The sequence below is a fragment of the Canis aureus genome, chromosome X, assembly GCF_053574225.1.
Source record: "Canis aureus isolate CA01 chromosome X, VMU_Caureus_v.1.0, whole genome shotgun sequence".
NCBI classification, from domain to species: domain Eukaryota; kingdom Metazoa; phylum Chordata; class Mammalia; order Carnivora; family Canidae; genus Canis; species Canis aureus.
Window position 1 is genome coordinate 114718795 of NC_135649.1, and position 22703 is coordinate 114741497.

Here is a 22703-nt window from a genome sequence, read left to right on the forward strand (position 1 = left end):
GTGCATATGTATTTGTAATTTTAAGAGAAAGAAATCTTCCCAAAGTTATATCAACCTTACGGTACCTATGTAATAGGTATTAATATGGGTGATGACAAACACTTTCAATTTTCCTTCGTTCTCTGTTTCACCGGTGATGTAATGGTTGGCTTTTTCTCTTTTTTTCGACCTCTTACCTCTGTGACAGTATTGTCTGTAAAAATTTCAAAAACTACAAGGAAAAAAAATGGGAAAATGAAAGAATATTTCCTTAAAGAACATACTGGACCCTGAGCTACAGTTCCAGGTTTGGCCTACCTGTTTTAGGAATTCCAAGCTCTCAAATACCTCTGTCCAGAACCTGGTACCCTGCCACAACCCATGCCAGTAAAATTGTGGTCCACTCCTTCCCCTTCTACCTATGACTTGATTCCAGTAAAAGTTAAACATACTGTGACACTGGTTGACAGAATGTGAATTCACACACACCCGTGTGGCAAGAAGTCTGGGAAATGGGAGTTTTTAGCCTTCATGCCTTCACACAGTAGAAGAATGGTGGTTGAATGGGCTGATCCATAATCATCCAAACTATCAAGAAGCATTCATTTATTTAAAAAAAATACTGAGTACCTACTATGTGCATGGCCTGGGGTGAAGGCATCTTGTTTGTTCGTCCTCGTTTCTTTTTCTTTCTACATCATTATCATCCACCGTAACAGTTTAAACCCTTTATTTCTCTTTTCCTATGGAATTATGGTTACCTATTGGAATGTACTCTGACATATGTCCAGTGGTGTTGAAATGCACAGCATGGTTCCATTCTCAGATGAACAATGGCTGTAAATGGATCTCGGAACAGTTATATCAGAGGAGAATGAAAGTTCACAGGGATCCCACTTGGCTGAACTGAAATTCAGACTAGATTGCTTCCCTTGATAGGAGACATTTGTAGCTGGGGGTTTAGGACAGAGACCCAGGGCCAAGGACAATTTTATACCGAATATATGAACAAAAAAGCCAAGTACATGATGAGTAGTCTGGCCAATTGGAAGTGCATTTCCTGAGCAATATTGATTCAAACAAGCACTTGTCTTATTGCTTTTTAATCAGTCTCGGGTTTTCAAACCAAGAAAACAGAATAGTGGAAAGAGCACTTCACAACTAGATGGCTGTGTGACCTTGATTAACCTCTCCACACTCAGGGCTCTCTCATTCATGGTGGTATTGGGCTAAATGATCACTGAATTCTGTTTCAGCTCTCATTTTTTTTTTCAGCTCTCATTTTCTATGTGCTAATGATACAAGCTAAATAATAATACAGTAACTGAATGATTAGATAAGAGGTATTCAAGTTCCCCATTAAGATCTATTATGTTTCACATATTTTCCTAACATAACACTTAATGCTTATTTATATCAGGAGGATGAGAGTACAAATGTTTGTTGCCCACAATATATACACCAATATTCCTCTTCCTTGGTTCCCTCAACCCTCTAACTAAGAATTGGGTCTATAGCCTAGTTTTCTTTAGGAATAACCACATTTCATAGGAAGTCTATCTGTATTGATAGCTCCAAGATACTAACATATTTCATAAATGTGGGCCTAAGATTCCTGGTGCAGATGTCAATATGGAGAAATTGAATAAACAAACAGATACAAGAAAATACGACCATGAATAATATTTACTAGTCATTGAATGTTAAAATTCTTTTAACAAATTATACAACTGATCAAAAAAAGCATTCCATTTCTTTCTTTTCCACAAACACCAATGTTGATAGATATGCCATCATCTCTTGACTGGATATGTGCAAAATCCTACGGTCATCTGTATTGTCAGAACACCATCATCTTTTCCCAGAATATCTAAAAAATCTAAAGAGAGATAGTATGTTGTAGATACATGACATCTTACCTGGATACTTGCAAAAATATCATGGTAACTAACATGGTTAAGGACACACCGCTCCTTATCTGGACAACTAGAACATCCCAAGGCCACTAGCATGGTAAGGGACAGATCAACTCTTACCTAGATACATGTAAGATTCAAAGGTCAGCACTATAGATACAGACATAATCATCATCGGCCTGCATACCAGTAAAAGCCCCATCCATGGTCACTAATATAATCAGGCAAATACCATCTCTTACCTGAATACCTAGAAAGGTGCAGGATCGAGATCACAGTAGGGATAGGTCATCTCTTGCTTGAATAACTGCAAAATCTCAAGGTCATTATCTTGTTTCAGGGCACCATCATCTCTTATCTGGACATCTATAAATTTCCAAAAAATACCTTAGTTACAGACACCTTCATAGTGTGACAGCATATCTGCAAAATTTCCCTGATCACTGCTTACAACTTACAAATGCAAGTAAATATGGCCACTATGTTGGCTTCAGAACACCAACATTGTCTACCTGGGTATGTACAAAATCTCATGAGCTCTAACTTTGGTACAAATGGATTATCTTGTACTTGGTGCAAATAAAATTTTGCCTTCAATACGCACGGAGGTTCTCATCAACAATCTCTTAACTGGAATCTACAAAAGCCAAAGAGAGAACAGTGTTTAACGATAATTCATAACATGGGCCCCTGAAAATCTACTGAATACTGCAGACTTAAAGGGAACCATAAAACCTATCCAGATACTTGCAAAAATCCAGGGACAAGACTTTGAATAGAGACATGATCTCCTCTTGAGTGGATATTTGCAAAAACACAAATCAAGAGATGATTTTCAACTAACGATAGCTGTAGATTTGATAGCAACATAGCAACACAAGGTTAGGAACACTATCCATACGTACCTAAATACCTGAATATTAGATGGCCTATAGCATGGAAAAGGCTATCATTATCACTTACCTGGATACAAACAAAATCCTTTTAATGATCATTATGAGGATTACCATGGTTTCTTAACAATTACCTGAAAAACACATTTTGACATATGTGTCAGGACACACCTTTATTACCTGGACCTTGATAATAATCTTATCGCTAGCATCACTGCAGGAGTCATTAAGTGTACCTAGAATCTTAGGTAGGTCTATCTCATTGTTAGAGACGGCATTGTCTGTTGAATGCTCACCTGCAAATAATCACACACACACAAACAAAACACACACAAAAAAACCCCAAACCATGGTACTATTATGATTTTCACTTCATAATAATTACATGGATATCTGCAAATTGCTCAACACTCACATGGTTAAACATACATTTTTTTCTAAAATATAAAACAGTAGGATAACATGGTTTCTACAACTGGTAAAATATTATCATTACTTACCTGAAAACCTACCCAAAAGAATCCCATGGTCAAAGAAGAACAGATGTCACTTATGTCAGTATATAAAGACTAGATGGTCTGTGATGTGATGAAGGTGCGTATCATCACTTACCTGGATACCAGAAATGTCTCCTGTTAATGATCATTAGGTTCAGGCACCTGGGTGGCTCAGTGGTTGAGCGTCTGCTTTCAGCTCAGGTCACGATCCCGGGGTCCTGGGATCCAGTCCCTTATCTGGCTCCCCACAGGGAGCCTGCTTCTCCCTCTGCCTGTGTCTCTGTCTCTGTGTCTCTCATGGATAAATAAATAAAATCTTAAAAAAATAACCATTAGGGACATGAACCTGAAAAACACATTATGATATATGTGTAAAATAACACAACTTGTTCTACCAGGACATCTGCAAATAATCTTTATCACTTTCATCACTGTAAAACATCAACTGTACCAGAATACTTGTAGTACTCCAAGGTCAAGATCATAGTCAGGTGAGACATTTCCTAACAGGACACCTGCAAAATTCCCATGGTCATTACTGTGGCAGGAAACATTATCATAATTGCCTAGATATGATATTACTCAACACTCACAGAGATAAATAAAAATGTTCTCTAAAATAGAAAATGGTAACTCATGGTTTCTATACAAGCAAGGGATCTATATCATCTCCTACCTGAATGAATGCCCCTAAAGAAATCATGATAACAAGTGTTAGGGACACCATCATCACTTACCTAGCTATCTGGAGATTGGATGGCCTGTGTAATGATTTAGGCCTGTATCTTCCCTTTCCTGCATACCAGCAACATCCCTGCCCCCGTTAACAACCAATGTTAGGTTCACTGGGATCTCTTGATAGGAATCTGAAAAAAATGTTATGAAACATATGTTAAGGGACATAACTTTTTCTGCCAGGACACCTGCAAATAACCTTGGTCACTTCATCACTATGAGACATACCAACTCTGGATACTTACAATACTACCTGGATACTTACAGTACTCCAAGGTCAACGCCAATGCCAGAAAACTATCATTTCTTGACTGGACACTTGTAAAAATCACATGGGTAGTACTGTGGTGGGGAAAACCATGATAAATACCTGTATACCAATAACCTCCTAACAGGCATAGTGTTAAAGAGATTTGATCTAAAATGTAAAAAGCAAAAATTTATAGTTTCTAGAATTGGTAAGGATTCTTATTTTTTACCTGAATACCTGCAACAAAATTATGGCAACAAAAAGTGTCAACACGTATTACTACTTATCCAAATATTTGTGGTTTAGGCCTAGAGCATCACTTACCTCAATATCGGCAATGTCTGCCCATTCACTGGTATGGATAGGTTCATGTGATTTCTTGGGGTGTCCTGAAAAACATATGTGGTTTATGTGTTTGGTATATGTCTCATTCTATCCGTGCATCTGCAAATTCCCTTGTCACTTGTATCATCTGGGGACCCATAAACATTACCTGGACTCTTCCAGAACTCTAAGGTTAAACACTAGTAAGGTTTATCTTCCTCTTGGAGGGATACCTGCAAATACTCCATGGTTAATAATAATAATGTGGTTCAAACAATATGATAAAGGACCTGGATATTTGCCATTTGTCTGCCACTATGAGTGAGAAATACACTTTATCGCCATACAAGAAAACAATAAAAACTATTATTTGCGGGACGCCTGGGTGGCTCAGCGGTTGAGCATCTGCCTTTGGCTCAGGGCATGATCCTGGAGTCCTTGGATCCAGTCTCGCATCAGGTTCCCTGCATGGAGCCTGCTTCTCCCTCTCTCATGAATAAATAAAATCTTTAAAAAAAAAACAAAAACAAAAACAAAACTACCGCTTGCTAGTATTATCAGAGTCCAACTAACATAACTTAGACTTGCCAAAAACAAGGGAGGTAGGGGACTTGAGCAAGAATATCTATAATGACTTAATATTATACCACGTATAAACCTATGTACTGTCAAAGACCCGAGAGGGATACCTGCAAAAATATATGGTAACAAGTGTTAGACACAGTATCACCACTTACCTATGTGTTTGAAGAGCATATGACCTGTTTCGTGGTTTAGGCCCACATCATCACTTACCTTAATATCTGATATGTGCACATTGTTAACTACCACTGAAAGGCTTGCAGTGAGGTCTTCACATGAACCTGAAAAAAAATTGCAGAAAACATGTTTGGTACACATCTTTTTCTAGTGGGACACCTGTAAATTCCTTGGTCAACTGTATGATTTTGAGATTCATCAATGTTACCTGGATAATTGCAGAACTCTGAGGTTGCTACCCTAATAAGAGACATCTTCCTGGGGTGCCTGGGTGACTCAGTGGTTGGAGCGTCTGCCTTCGGCTCAGGTCATGACCCCGGAGTCCTGGGATGGAGTCCCGCATCCAGCTCCCTGCAGGGAGCCTGCTTGTCCCTCTGCCTATGTCTCTGCCTCTCCCTCTGTGTCTCTCATGAATAAACAAATAAAATATTAAAAAAAAAATAAAAGGAGAGAGATACCTTCCTCTGTTGAAAGGATACCTGCAAAAATTTCATGGGCAATAATGTGGTGATGGATAATATGATAAATTACCTGGATCTCTGCCTATCCACCACTCTGGGTGTATAAAACATATAATCTCTGAATAAGAACACAGTAAAATTTCATACTTATGAGTACTATTTGGGCCAAATTAATTTCTGAACTGCTTACATGCCAAAAACAGAGTTAATATAGAGTCTTGAAAACCCCATTCACATATGAAAAACAAGCAGGTCTCTAATGAGTTAATACTATATATTCTCACACCTGCATATTAGGAAAGGAAAGGACACGTGCAAAACAACTAGGTGACGCTGTGTTAGGTAAACCATACTCACTCAGATATCTTAAGATCAGGGACGCCTGGGTGGCTCAGTGGTTGAGCGTCTGCCTTTGGCTCAGGTTGTGATCCCGGGGTCCTGGGATCGAGTCCCACATTGGGCTCCCCATAGGGAGCCTGCTTCTCCCGCTGCCTGTGTCTCTGCCTCTCTCATGAATAAAAACAAACAAACAAAAGATATCTGAAGATCAGATGGTCTGTACTGAGGTAAGACCCACTTTATCACTTACTTGGTTGCCAATAAGGTCCTATTAACGATCACTGTCAAGTTCATCACGATCTCATGAGTACCGGAACCTGAGGACACAATGGACAAGTGTGCTGAAGAACAAAACTTGTTTTATCTGAAAAAAAAAAAAATCCTGCAAAAATCTTGATCACTTCCGTTGCTGTAGGAACCAAGACTACTAGGATGGTGGCTGAATTTAAAGGTAAACACCATTGTTAGAGACACCATCATCTCTTTCCTGAATACCTATAGAAATCTCATTGTAAATACTGTGGTGTAGAACAGTTGAGTAAGTTACCAGGACACCTACCTCTCCCTCACTCACTACTAAGGTTGAATATACATTATATCTAAAACCTAAAATAATAAAGACTCATGCATACTAGCATTGGTTGGGACAACATCATAACTGAGTAACAATAACAACAAAAAAACCCCCCCAAAAAAACAAAAACTCATGGTAACATGACTGTTAAGAACACCATTAATGCTCAGATAGCTGAAGATCAGATGGTCTGTAGGGTGCTTAAGGCACACATCATCACTTACCTGATACAAGCAATGTCCCTTTAATGATCATTAGGAGGTTCACCACGATCTCTTGACAGGACCCTGGAAAACACATTGTGGCAAATGAGTCTATAGTTACACCTTCTATACTTGGACGCTAAAAATAACCCCGTTCACTGCCATCACGGCAGAACCCATCAACTTTGCCTGGAAGCTTGTGGTACTCTAAGATCTATTCCATTGTTAGAGACATCATCATCTCTTTTGACTGCTCTTCTGAAAAATACCAAGCAAGGCTATTACTGTTACTCACAGCTCAATTATAATTATGTGGATAACTGTAAATTGCTCAATAATCATGTGGTCAAACATAATTTCCTCTAACATGTTAAAGAGTAGGATAATGTGGTTGCTAGAATTTATAAGGTTTCTATAATTTCTTACCTGGCTACCTGCAAAAAAATGTGTGAGGAACAGATCACCTACATAAATACATAAACGTTAACTGGTCTATGCTGTGCTGTAGGCCCACAGCATCACCCACCTCCATACAACGATGTCCAACATTAACTACCATTGATAGGTTTACCTCCTGTGATGTGTTGACACAAATCTTAAAACGTACTGTAGTACATGTCTCATTTTACCTCCACACCTTCAAATTCCCTTGGTCACTTGTATCATTTTGGGATCCATTAGCAGTACCTGGATACTTGCTTGCAGAACACCGAGGTCAAACCCTAAGAAGAGACACCTTCTTTTCTTGAAGGGTACACCTGCAAGGGTACCTGCAAGGAGTACAACATAATAAATTACACATACTCCTCTTTCATTAGCATTAAATACATATTATCTAAAGAAGAATGGAAAAATCTCATCCTTACTAGTATTACTAGAGACAAAGTAATTTCTTAACTACATAATGACAAAAACTAGGTAAATATAAGAAGTCTCAAAAACAATAATTTTGTAGTTACTGAAATTGAGAATGTCTCTGATGAGTGACCATCACATCACCTCCTACCTGTATACTAGCAAAGGCCTTAACAGGATACCTGCAAAAAAACATGGTAACACTGTGCTGAGAGACACCATCCTCACTTACCTAGATATGTGAAGATCAAGTGATCAGTACTGGGGTAAGACCCACTTTATCACATACCTGCTTACTATCGAGGTCCAATTCACAACCATGGTTAGGTTCAGTATGATGTCATGACTTCTGGAAACTTAAAAAATAAGTGTTTAGGGCCTGAATGACACAGTTTGTTTTACCTGTAAGAAACAAATAAAAACAGAACAAAAAAAGGTACCAGCAAATCATTTCATAGCCACATCATTAAGGGAACCACCCAAACTACCTGATCTTTCAAAACTTCAACGTCAACATCGGTGTTAGACATATCATCTCTGAGCACCTGTAGAAATCTCCTGGTCAACACTGTGGTGTGGAACAGGATGACAACTCATCTGCACATCTTCGTATCTTTCTGTTATCACTCAGGGTAAGCATACATGATATGTGAACTCCAGAACAAATTAAGGTTGTTCTTGGGACAGTATCATTTCTTAACTGAGTACCTGCATAAAAACATAGAAACACAAGAGTCAGGAACACTGTCCATCCTTCCCTATATCTGAAGATCATATAGTGTTTAGGGTGCTAAAGGCCCACATCATTGCTTACCTAGACACAAGCAAAGTCTTATTACTGATCATTAGCTTATTTACCATGAATTTTTATAAGAACCTAACAGGAGGGATCCCTGGGTGGCGCAGCGGTTTGGCGCCTGCCTTTGGCCCAGGGCGCGATCCTGGAGACCCGGGATCGAATCCCACGTCAGGCTCCGGGTGCATGGAGCCTGCTTCTCCCTCTGCCTGTGTCTCTGCCTCTCTCTCTCTCTCTGTGACTATCATAAATAAATAAAAATGTAAAAAAAAAAAAAAAAAAGAACCTAACAGGTGCATTGTAAAATAGGTATCTAGGGATGCCTGGGTGGCTCAGTGTTTGAGCATCTGCCTTTGGCTCAGGGCATGATCCCGGGGTCCTGGGATCAAGTCCTGCATCGGGCTCCCTGCTCAGTGGGGAGTCTGCTTCTCCCTCTGCCCATGTCTCTGCCTCTCTCTGTGTGTCTCTCATGAATAAATAAATAAAATCTTCTAAAAAATAAAATAAAATAAAATAGGTATCTATAGATACATCTTTTCTACTGGAGACTGCAAATAGCCTTGTTCACTGCCATTGCTGCAGGACCCATCATCTAACTCTACCTGGATTCTTGCAGTACTCCAAAGTCTATGCCATTGTCATCACACCATCATCTCTTCCTTGCTCACCTGCAAGGAGACCATGGTTACTACTGTGATGCACAACTCCATCATCATTCTGTGGATACCCACATGTTGCTCACTACTCACATGGTTAAAAATAAATTTTTCTCAAAAATATAATACAGTAGAATGACATGATTGCTAGAATTAATAAAACATTATCATTATCTACCTGAAAACCTGAAATAAATCACATGGTAAATTCTCTGGGTATGTGGATGTCAGTTGGTCTCATGTGGTGAAGGTATACATCATCACTTATCTGGATACCAGAAATGCCCCATTAACCATGAATTTCATCTTGATCTCTTGATGGGAAGCTGAAAAACTCATGATATACGTGTAAAAAACCAGTACTTGTAGCATGACCCCTCAAAGCAATTAACTTGAACACTTCTCTCATTATGAGAACATCAATTCCATCTGAATACCTGCAGTACTCCAAGGTCAAGTCCATTATGAGATATGACATTTCATAATGAAACACCTGCAAAATTTCCATGGTTACTGGTAGGAACATGATGATAATTACCTGGATGCAGCAATCCCTCATTACTCACAGGGATAAAATGAATTTTCTCTAAAAAATGCATGGTTTCTAGAATTGGTAAAGACTATCATTTCCTACCTGAATACCTACAAAGAAAAATGGTAACAATTGCTAAGGAAACTTTCATCACTTAGCCAGCTATATAGAGATCAGGGCTAGGCCCACATCATCACTCACCTACACACAAGGAATATCCCCACTGATGAGCAGTGTTAGGTTCATCCCAATTTCTTGACTGGAAAGACATTATGAATGTGTGTTAAAGGACATAACTTTTTCCCATCAGGAAACCTGCAAATAACGTTGTTCACTTCATCATTATGAGACGCCATCAACTCTACTGGAAACTTACCATACTTCAAAGTTAATACCAATGTCAGAGAACACTGTCATTCTATTACAGTTATCCTATGGATTGTACTATCATGGAGAATATCATGATATAAATACCTATATCCATGCAGTCTGTCAACATTCAGAGGGTTAAAATGAACATTTTTCAGAAACATAGAAAGTAGAGAAACATGGTCTCAGGAATTCATAAGGACTCTATCATTTCTTACCTCATACCTTCAAAAAAATTCATGGTAACAAGAAGTGTAAGTACACTCATCACTTACCTAGGTATATGAAGGCCAGATGGCATGTACTGCGCTTTTGAGCCACCAGATCCCTTCCCTCCATACCAGCAATATCCTACACAAATTATCATTGATAAACTCAGCATGAGGTTTTGACATTAACCTGAAAAAACACATCGTGGAAAATGTTTTTGGTACAAGAATTATTCTACCTCCACCTTGCAAATTCTCTTGGTCGTCTATCGTTTCAGAAGCCGTCAACACAACCTGGATACTTAATTGCAGGACTCCAAGGTCAAACCCTGGGAAGACACATCGACTTCTCCTGAAGGGATACCTGAAAAAATTCCCAAGGTCAAGAACATGATGAATGTACTGGGATAAATCGCTCGGATTATATATTATCTCTAAATAAGAATATGAAAAATCTAACTTTTATTAGATTAGATTAGTATTAGTGGGGTCAAATTAATGTCCTCACTGCATCTATGCCAAAACAAGGTAAGTATGAGTCTCGAACACTAATTACCTAGATAGCTGAAAATAAAAGTGTCTCTGGTAAGTTAATATCTATCATATTATCTCATACGTGTATACTAACAAAGAGAGCTGAACAAGATACGGGCAAACAAACATGGTAACACAAACATTAGAGACATCATCCTCACCTACCTTCATATTGAAGATCAGATGGTTTACAATGTGACAAGATGTCATGTGCCTGGTTAAGAGCAAGTTTCCATTGACAAGCACTATTAGGTTGACCGTGTTTTCTTGACAGGAAACTGAAGAAATACATAGGATAAGTATGTTTAAGGACATGACTTACTCCACCAGAACACCTTTTTACTTCTGTTATTATGGAACACATCAACTCTATCCTGATACTTGCATTAATTCAGGTGAACACCTTTGTCAGAAGAAAGCCACGGTGTCTGAACTGGACTCCTGCAAAAATACTGTGGTTACAACTGGGGTGGGAACTTGACAATTACAGATACAATCAACTCTCAACACTCACAGGGTTAAACGTGTTATCTCTAAAACGTAAAAAGTGTAGGGGCACCTGGGTGGTACAGTTGGTTAAGCGTCCAACTCTTGGTTTCAGCTAGAGTTGTGATCTCAGGATCTCAGGATCGTGGGATCAAGCCCCTGCTTGAGACTCTTCCTCTGCTCATCTCACCAATGTGCTCACGTGTTCTCGATCTCTCTCTCAAATAAATAAATTTAAAAAATAAAATGTAAAACGTGTAAAGGCATGATCACTAGATTTGGTAAGGACTATCACTTCTTACCTGAATACCTGAAACAAAATCATAGTAACAAGAAGTATTAGGGACACAATCACTTACCTACATGTAAGATCAGATGGTCTGTGCTGTGGTTCAGACTCGTATCATCACTTACCTCAATACCTGCTATGTGCCTCATTTGCCATGACTGATATGCTCCCCATGACGTCTTACATGAACCTGAAAACACAGAGAAGAAAACTTTTATTTACATTTTATTATACACATTTTATTATACCTGAATACTCCAAGTTTTCTTGGTCAATGTGTTGTTTCAGGACCCCTTTCAGCACTACCCATTGAATAGAAACTCTAGAGTACTAAGGGCTAATGCTTACTACTAACACTGGTAGGGACAATATCACTTCTTAACTGAACATATACAGAAAAACATGCGGGAACCCTGGGTGGCTCAGTGGTTTGGCGTGATCCTGGAGTCCCAGGATCAAGTCCCATAGGGGTGCTCCCTACAGGGAGCCTGCTTCTCCCTCTGCCTGTGTCTCGGCCTCTCTCTCTCTCTCTCTCTCTCATGAATAAATAAAAAAAAATCTTAAAAAAAAAAAAAGAAAAACATGCTATCAAGAATGTTAGGACCATCCACACTAATCTAAATATTTGAAGATCAGATTGTTTGTAAGTGCTTTAGGCTCATATCATCACTTACCTGGATGCAAGAATAGGTCTGTTAATGGTCATTATGAGGTTTATCATGATTTCTTGATAGGAACCTGAAAATCAGATTATGACAAAGGTGATTATGGGCACACTTACCCCATTAGGACCATGCAACTAACTTTGTTCAGTTTCATCAATGCAGGACCCATCGATCTACCTGAATTCTTGCAGCACTCCACCATCTACACCACTGTGAGAAATGCCATCATCTCTTGAATGATTATCAGCAAAAGTACCATGGTTATTAGTGTGATGCACAACTCCATGATCATTACACGGATACCCACAAACTGATCAACACTCACATGGTTTTCTTACAAATATTGTTCTAAAATAGATAACAGTAGGATAACATGATTGTTAGAATTGGAAAAAAAAAAGAATTGGGGATCCCTGGGTGGCGCAGCGGTTTAGCGCCTGCCTTTGGCCCAGGGCGTGATCCTGGAGTCCCAGGATCAAGTCCCACGTCGGGCTCCCTGCGTGGAGCCTGCTTCTCCCTCTGCCTATGTCTCTGCCTCTCTCTCTCTCTCTGTGACTATCATGAATAAATAAATAAAATCTTTAAAAAAAAAAAAAAGAATTGGAAAAACATCATTTCTTACTGGCACGTCTTAAAAAGAATCACATGGTGGAGCACCTGGGTGGCTCAGTTGGTTATGTGTCTGCCTTTGGCTCGGGTTGTGATTTCAGGGTCCCAGATCGAACCCCACTCAGTGGGGAGTCTGCTTCTCCTTTTCCCTTTGCACCTACCCCCCTGCTTGTGCTCTCTCTCTTGCTCTTCTCTGCTCGCTCTCTCAAATAAAATCTTAAAAAAAAAAAAAAAAAGAATCACATGGTAAAACAAACTAAAGCAATCAACAGGGATCCCTGGGTGGTGCAGCGGTTTGGCGCCTGCCTTTGGCCCAGGGCGCAATCCTGGAGACCCGGGATCGAATCCCACGTCGGGCTCCCGGTGCATGGAGCCTGCTTCTCCCTCTGCCTATGTCTCTGCCTCTCTCTCTCTCTCTCTCTCTCTCTATCATAAATAAATAAAAATTTTTAAAAAAAGCAATCAACACCTTACACGTTATTTATACACACACAGAGATCAGAGGGTCTGATGTGGTAAAAGCACACATTACCACTTACCTGGATACAAGAAATGCCACCCACTGTTAAGGGCACTACATGATCTTGAAGGAATTTGAAAAATAACATTTTGATATACACGTAACAGGATGTGACTTGCTGTAACCAGAACACCTGCAAATAACCTTTGTCACTTCCACAATAGTTGTCATTTGCCTCAACAATAGTTGAGAATGTCAACTCTACCTGAATGCTTCCAGTACTCTAAGGTCAAGACCATTGTTGGGATCCCTGGGTGGCTCAGCAGTTAAGCATCTGCCTTTGGCCCAGAGCGTGATCCCAGGATCCCAGGATCAAGTCCCACATCGGGCTCTCTACATGGAGCCTGCTTCTCCCTCTGCCTCTCTCTCTCTGTGTCTCTCATGAGTAAATACAATCTTTAAAAAAAAAGAAAGACCAAAAAAAAAGAAAAGAAAAAAATAAAGACCATTGTTGTTAGGTAAGACATATTTCTTTATAGGACACCTGCAAAATTCCCGTGGTCACTACTATGGTTGGGAACATCATGATAAATATCTGGATATGGCAATCCCTCAACACCCACAGGGTTACACAAACACCTTTTCTAAAATACACAAAGCAAAACTCAACATTTCTAGAATTAGTAAGGACTACCAATTCCTACCTGAATGCTTGTAAAGAAATTATGTTAATAATTAATAACTCTTAGAGACACCAACATCACTTAGCTATCTGGAGATCGGATGGCCTGTGCTGTGGTGTAGGGCCACATCCTCCCTTATCTGCATATTAGCAACAGCCCTGCCCCCATTTATGACCAATGCTAAGTTCATCATTCCTTGACAGGAATCTGGAAAACACACTATGAAATGTGTTTATGGAAACAACTTTTTCTAGCAGGACACCTGCAAATAACATTGTTCACTTCGTCATTATGGAACAAACCAACTCTAGCTGGGTACTCAAAATTAAAAGTTAGCACCAATGTCAGAATACCATCAGTATTTGGATACTACTAAATATCATATAGATAGTACTATGGAGGGAAATAGAAGATAAACACTTGTATATATGTAATCCCTCAACACTTTCAGTGTTCAATATAAACTTTCCTAAAATATAAAAGTGAAAACTCATGTTTTCTAGAGTTGGTAAAACCGTCATTTCTTCCCTGAATACTTGTAAAACAAAAATCACAGTAACAAGAAATGTGAGGACACATAATCACTTAACCATACATATGAAAATCTGATGGTCTGTGCTGGGGCTTGGGCCCACATCATCACTTATCTTCACACCACCTGTGTCTCACAGGAACTACCATTGATAGACTCACCATGATATCCTGAAATGAATCTAAAACCTACAGTCGGAAGTCTGTTATTGTTTTTTATGTCTCATTTAACCCATACACCTGCAAATTTCCAGAGTCACTTGTGTTGTTTTGGGATCAACACTTTGGGTACTTGCGGAACTCCAAGCTTTAAGCCAGGAAGAGATTAGTTCCTCTTTGAAGGGATACCTACAAAAAAGCCATGGTCCATAATGCTATGATAGACGATATGATACATTACCTGGGTACCTGCATATCCTCCCATCACTACTAGTTTTAAAGACACAGTATCTCCAAACGAGGATACAACTCTCATTCTTACTAGTATTAGAGGAACACGTTAATTTCTTACCAGAATCCATGCCAAAACAATGTAAATATCAGAATCTTAAACATATTAGTATGTCTCTAGTGAGTTAACGTCATGTTATTGTGGACCTGTGTACTAGGAAAGACCTTAACAGGATATATGCGAACAAACACAGTAAAACAAGTGTTAGGGACACCATCTTCACTTACCTAGATACTGAAGATTAAATCGGTCCGTATCGTAGTAAGGCCCACTTTAGCACTTACCTGGTTGCTAGGAAGGATCCGTTAACAATCACTGTTCGGTTCACTGTGTTCTCCTGACAAGAACCTGAAAAAGCACAAACAACAATGTGCTTGAAATGCAAATTATCCTATGGGGACAACTAAACATAACCTTTGCACTCCCATTATTATGGAGCACCTCAACTCCACCGAGGGACTTGGGTTATTCAGGTCAACACCATTGTCAGGAGAGACCATCATTGACTGGACATGTGGCAAACTCTGTGGTTACTACGGCTGTGAATTCCATGACAATCGCCTGTGTGAGTTCAATCTCTTAATGCTAACAGGTTATTCATTTTCTCTAAATATAAAAGTGAAAATTCATGGTTTTTATTACTGGTAAGGACATCATCTCTTGTCTTAGCACTTCAATATAATGGAAACAAGAAATTTTATGATCATCCTCACTTACCTAGCTATCTGGAGATCAGATGGCCTGTCCCATGGTTTAAGGCCACAGCCTCTCTTATCTGCATACTTGCATAATGCTCCCCGTTACTGCCCACTGCTAGGTTCATCAAGACGTCTTGACAGGAAGCTGAAAAACACACTGCGGAAAACGTGTTTGGCACAAATTGGCCCAAGTTCATTCTAACAGTCAGCTGCAAATTCCCTTGGTCATTTGTATTACTTTGGGACTCATGATCAATACCTGAATACTTGCAAAACTCCAAGGTCAGCCTGGGGTAAGAGCAAGCTTCCTCTCTTGAAGGAATACCTGCAAAAATCCCATGGTTAGTAACACAGTGATGGATAATACGATAAATGCCCTGGACATCTGAAAGTCCCTCTATCACCCCAAAACTCACTATCTCTAAACAATAATAAATTCTCAGGCATAATAACTAATTGTAAGGGACAATTTAATTTCTTAACTTCATAAATGCCTAACACTATGTTACTTTAACAGCCTCGACAACACCATTAATCACACAGATTTCTGAAAATAATGTCTCCTGGGGTTAATGTCACATCATCTCACACCTGTTTACTAGCAGAACTCCAGAGTCTGTCTGCAATAAGAGGGCAACACAAATGTTAGGTAAGACACATCATTCCCACTTGCCTTGATCATCTGAAGATTAGATGGTCTTAACTGCTGTGGTAAAACTCTCTTTATCCCCCAACTGGTCACTAACTAGCTTTTGTTAATGACCATTATGGTGTTCAAAGGGATTTCTTGACAGGAACCTGAAAAAAGAGGTGTGTGTGTGTGTGTGTGTGTGTAAGGCAACAACTTGTTCTGCCAAGACCCCTGTAGGTAACTTTGCTCCATTCCCTCACTATGGGAACCATCAACATTACCTGGATCCTGGCAGAGCTTCAAGGTCAACATGGATATTAGAGACGTCATTGCCTCTTGACTGACCACTTGGAAAAATCTTATGGTCAATACTGTGGTGTGGAACCTAAATAACTTAGACCTGCATCGATCTCAGTCATTACTTATGTTAGACACACATTATATATAAACTCTGGTTTTTTCAAATTTTATTTCTTTTTAAGGAAGCTCTATGCTTGAACTCACAACCCGAGATCAAGAGTTGTGTGCTCCGGGACGCCTGGGTGGCTCAGCGGTTTAGCGCCACCTTCGGCCCAGGGTGTGATCCTGGAGTTCTGGGATTGAGTCCTGCATAGGGTTCCCTGGGAGGAGCCTGCTTCTCCCTCTGCCTGTGCCTCTGCCTCTCTCTTTCTCTCTGTGCCTCTCATGAATAAATAAATAAAATCTTAAAAAAAAAAAAAAAAAGAGTTGCGTGCCCCACCAACTGAACCTTAATCCTGTAAGAGCTAATGCTTACTAGCATTGTTCGGGATTCTGTTTTTTACTTGAATAACTACCCCCCCAAAAAACCCAAAGCAAAACCAGGGTCATCACACAAATGTTAGTGGTGCTATCATCACTTACCTAGAAATCTCCAGATCAGAAAGTCTGTGGGGATGCTTGAGGCATATCATCAATTACAGCAATACAAGTGATGTCGCTGATAAAAATCACCATGAAGTTCACCACGGTCTCTTGATAGAAGCCCGAAAACCACATTGTGACAAGTGTGTCCATGGACACATATTTCCCACCAGAACACCTGCAAATGACCTCATCTCTTCCTGGATACCTGCGGTACTCCAAGGTCTACACCACTGTTAAAAGCACTGTCACCTCCTAACTGCTGTCAAGTAGCATATGGTTGCGACCGTGACATGGAACTCCATAATCATTATGTAAATACCCACAAATCACTCAAAACTCACAGGGTTAAACATACATTTTCTCTGAAAGAAAGAAAGGTACTAAAAAAATATACAAAAAATAAAAAGAAAGGTACATGGTTACTAGTATTGATAAGGATACTATTGCTTCTAAACTTAAACACCTAAACAAACACACAATCGGGAAGCAAGAAAAACATGACGATGGAACATTTAGGCAGACTAATATTACTTACTTACATGTATGAAAGTTAGATGGAAAAAAAAAAAAAAAAAAAGAAAGTTAGATGGCCTGTGCTGTAGCTTCAGCCCACTTCATCACTGACCTTGACACCAGCAATGTCCCATATTAACTACCAATAATAGGCTTATCATAATGTTCTGACATGAACCTGAAAACCAAATTTTGGAGAATGAATCCTTCTTCCATTACACCTGCAATTTCTCTGGGTTACCTGTGGAACTCTCAGGTGAAAGCTGAGGACATACCTTCCTGTCTTGACAGATACCTGCAAGAATTCCATGGTCAATAGTGCTATGATAGACAACATAACAGAATACCTGGCTCCCTCTGTCACTGCAAGTGTTAAATACACAGTATCTCTAAACAAGAATACAGAAAATCACATTCTTACTAGTGCTATTAGAGACACATTAATGTAATGGAATACATGCCCAAAATAAAATATATGTAAGAGTCTCAAACATTCATTATATAGATACCTGGAAATAAAAATGTCTCTAATAAAAAAAATGTCACATCATCTCATACCTGTATGCTAACAAAGACCTTCGTATAGGATACCTGCAAACAAACATGGTAACACCAACATTAGGGACACCATCCTCACCTACCTTTGTATTGAAGATCAGATGGTCTGGATTGCCAGAGAACCCACTTTATCACTTACCAGGTTAAAAGCAGGGTTCCATTAACGAACACTGTTAGGTTCACTGGGTTTTCTTGACAAGAATCTGAAGAAACACATAGGCCAAATGTGTTTAAGTACACAACTTGCTCTACCAGAACACCTGCTAATAAGCCTTTTTGCTTCCGTTATTATGGAACATATCAACTCTACTTTGATACTTACATTAATTCAGGTCAACACCTTTGTCAGAAGAGACCATAATGTGTTCATGGGACTCCTGTGAAAACAATGTGGTTACTACTGGTGTGGGAACTCCTTGACAATTATAGATACAAACAAATGTCAACCCTCACAGGGTTAAACATAAGTTAGCTCTAAAATGTAAAAAGTGTAAAATCATGGTCACTAGAGACTTGGTAAGGACTGTCATTTCTTACCTGAATACCTGCAACAAAATCATAGTAACAAGAAGTGTCAGGGACACAATCACTTACCTACATAGTAGCATCAGAAGGTCAGTGCTGTGGGTTAGGCCTACATCATCACTTACCTCGATACCTCGATATGCCCTGTTAAATATGGTAGGGGGGAGCCTACCAATCAGGAGGTCTTGACCTAAACCTGAAAAACAGTGTGGAAGATGTGTTCAGTCTACGCCTTGCTTTACCTGGTCTACTGCAGTTTTCATTGGTCAAGTGCATCACTGTGAGACTCATCAGCGCCATCTGGATTCTGGCAAAAGTCCAAGAATAAACCCTGGTAAGAGACACCTTATCTTAAAGAGATACCTGTAAAGATTCCCTGCTTAACATTGTGAAGATGGACAATATGATAGTTTATCTGGATACCTGCTTATCCTTTTATCAGCAGGAGTGTACAAAATACAAGCTCTGAACAAGAATACAGTAAAATATTGTGCTTATTAGTATTGTTAGGGACAAATTAATCTTACTGCATACAAGCCAGAAATATGGGTAATATAAGAGTATTCAAAACATCATTAATTACATACATACCTGAAAATACAGAGGTCTAATGAGTTAACATGACATCATCTCATACCCATACAACAGCAAAGACTTCAGCATGATATCTGCAGAAAAAACATGCTAATTAACACTGTGTTTGGGACACCATTCTCGCTTACCTAGACATCTGAAGAACAGGTCATCTCAACTATGGTGTAATATCCACAATATCACATGCCAGGTGATTAGCAGGGTCCCTTCGATAAGCATTTCTAGGTTCACTGTAGCGTGGCTAACAACCATAACCTGAAAAAATACAATTGACAAATATGTTTAAGACAAAAGTTGCTTTGTTCTTCCACAGGAGGCCTACACACTACTTCTGGGTAGTCATGTCTTTTTTTTTTTTTAAGATTTTATTTATTTATTAACGAGAGACACAGAGAGAGAGAGAGAGAGAGAGGCAGAGACACAGGCAGAGGGAGAAGCAGGCTCCCCGCGGGGAGCCCGACATGGGACTCCATCCCGGGACCCCAAGATCATGCCCTGGGCTGAAAGCAGGCACTAAACCTCCAAGCCACCCAGGCATCCCCACTGTCATGTCTCTAATGATCCCTGAGAAGCTCCAGCACATTTTCTAAGTACTCAACACCAATATCGATGGGTGGCAGAAAGCAGCCTTTGCCATAACTGCAATTAAGGGTGTGGGGTGAAGATATGCTCATGTTGGTGAGGAAAGCATGGTGTTGAGGAAAGCAGACATCAATCTCACCAGGGGGGCAGGAGAGCTCACTGAGGATGAGGTGGACTGTGTGATCACCATTACGCAGAATCCATGTCGATACAAGATCCCAGACCAGTTTTTGAACAGACAAAAAGGACACGAAGGATGGAAAATACAGCCAGGTCCTGGCCAATGCTCTGGAAAACACACTTTGTGAAGACCTGAAGTGACTAAAGAAGATTCAGGTCCACAGAGGGCTGTGCCACTTCTGGGGACTTTGTGTCCAAGGCCAGTACACCTAGACCACAGGCTGCCATGGCTGAACTGTGGGTGTGTCCAGGAAGAAATAAATCTGTAGGCCTTGTCTGTTAATAGTTTATACACCTAAAAAAAAAAAAAAAAAAAAAAAGAAAGAAAGAAAAGAAAAGAAAAAGAAAAGAAAAGAAAAGAAAAGAAAAGAAAAGAAAAAGATAAAAGTTGTTTCACCTGGAAAAAAGAAAAGAATATCTATAATTAACACTGATTATTTCCATCATTAGAAAACTCATCAATACTACTTGGCTCTTGGTAGAACTAGAACTTCAAGGCCAATACCATTGTTAAAGAAACCATAATCTCCTGAGTACCTGTAAGAAATTTCATGCTCAAGGGCAGCCCGGGTGGCTCAGGGGTTTAGCGCTGCTTCAGCCCAGGGCATGATCCTGGGGTCCTGGGATCGAGTCCCACGTCGGGCTCCCTGCATAGAGCCTGCTTCTCCCTCTGCCAGTGTCTCTGCCCCTTTCTCCCTCTCTCCCTCCCTCCCTCTCTCTGTCTCTCATAAATAAATAGATAGATAGATAGATGGATAGATAGATAGATAGATAGATAGATAGATAAATAATAAAATCTTTAAAAAAAATTCATGCTCAAAACCGGTATGGAACAGTAGGATAACTTCCCTGGACACCTACATATCCCGCTGCCACCACCAGGGCTATAAACACATTATATCTAAACTTTAAATAATTACTAGCATGGTTACTAGCCTTTGTTGAGACTGTATCATTCCTTCCTTGAATACCTGTAAAAACAAAAACATAGTTATAAAACAGTTGGGAAATGCATCCACACTTAACCACATATCAGATAGTTAGATTATTTCTAGGGAGCTTGAGGCCCACATCATCACTTACCTGAATATATGCGCTGCCAAAGCGAGCACGAACACTTACCTGGATAAAAGCCAAGTCCTATTATTGATCATTATGAGGTTCACCACGATTTCTTGACAGGAACTTGAAAAACACACTGTGACAGAGGGGTCTATGGAATATCCTCTCTACCAGGACATGGGAAATAATCTTGTGTGCTTCCATTATTGTAGGACCCATCAACTCTACTTGGGATCTTGCAATACTCCAAGGTCTATGCCATTGTCAGACACCATCCTGTTTTGATTGCTCACCTACAAAAGTACCATGGTAACTTGTATGACCCACAACTCTGTTTATTCCATGAATACCCATGAATCACTAAATATTCACATGGTTATATGTAAATTTCCTCTAAGATATAAAAAAGTAGGATAATAGGGTTTGCTGTAATTGGTAAAAACTATAATTTCTGCCTGAATGCCTTAGAAAACCCACATAGTAAAACAAATTCAAACAATCAACAAAACTTAACGGAAACAGATTCGTGAAGATCAGAGGGTCTGATGTAGTGAAAGTATACCTCATCATATACCTGAACACCAGAAATGTGTCCCCTTTAACGACCATGGTCAGATTCACTGCAGTCTCTTGACAGGAACCTGAAAAACACATGATATATGTATAAAGAGACACAGCTTATTCTACTAGGACACTGGCAAGTAACCTTGGTCATTTTATCATTATGAGACATATCAACTCTACCTGAATACTTGTAATACTCCAAGATCAAAATCTTCACCAGATAAGACAATATTTCTTCATGGGATAACTGCAATATTTTCATGGTTACTGCTATGATTGAGGACATAATGTTCATTACCTGGATATGGCAATCCCTCATCACTCACAAGGTTAAGCGAAAATCTTTTCCAAAATATGAAAAGCGAAAACTCATGGTTTCTAGAATTAGGACTATCAACTCCTACCTGAATACCTGCAAAGAGATCATGGTAACAACTCTTAGCGATACCATCATCCCTTACCTAGCTATCTGGAGACTGGATGGGCTATGCTGTGGTTTAGGCTCACAATCTCACTCACCTGCAAACATACCAGCAATGTGTGCCATTAACATCAGTGCTCGGTGCATAGCGATGTCTTTTTCAGGTTGCTGTCCAGACACGATGAAATCTATGTTAAAGGAAACAACTTTTTCTAGCAAGGTATCTGCAAATAACCTGGTCATTCCATCATTATGGGACACACCAACACTACCTGGGAATTTTCAGTAATCAAAGATCAATACTGATGTCAGATAAAGTCAGCCTTACTTCACTGGACACCAACAGAAAACCCATGGGTAGTACTGTGGTGGAAGACACAGTGATAAATAGCTGGCTGCGTGTTATTCTTCAACACTCACAGGGCCAAACAAACT

General features: G+C 39.6%; 1 long non-coding RNA gene and 1 pseudogene across 17 annotated transcripts; one reads left to right on the top strand and one right to left on the bottom strand.

Annotated features, from left to right (window-relative positions):
- Positions 1-1647: 1647 nt before the first annotated feature.
- LOC144307535 (uncharacterized) lies at positions 1648-17811 on the bottom strand. Of its 17 annotated transcripts, none has more exons than XR_013374389.1 (11): positions 15773-17811; positions 12331-15403; positions 11047-11846; positions 9416-10711; positions 9184-9249; positions 6952-8493; positions 5562-6470; positions 4764-5457; positions 4595-4659; positions 2138-4151; positions 1648-1858 (listed from the first exon to the last, which is right to left on the bottom strand). It is a non-coding gene; the product is annotated as an uncharacterized LOC144307535 (long non-coding RNA). The 17 variants fall into 17 exon arrangements; XR_013374383.1 differs by having other exon boundaries at positions 2138-5457; positions 6952-7700; positions 8075-8141; positions 8274-8493; positions 15773-17809; XR_013374381.1 differs by having other exon boundaries at positions 2138-5457; positions 6952-7700; positions 8075-8187; positions 8274-8493; positions 15773-17809.
- A 2196-nt stretch (positions 17812-20007) lies between these two features.
- Positions 20008-20482, top strand: LOC144308354 (small ribosomal subunit protein uS13 pseudogene; annotated as a pseudogene).
- The last annotated feature ends 2221 nt before the right edge of the window (positions 20483-22703 follow it).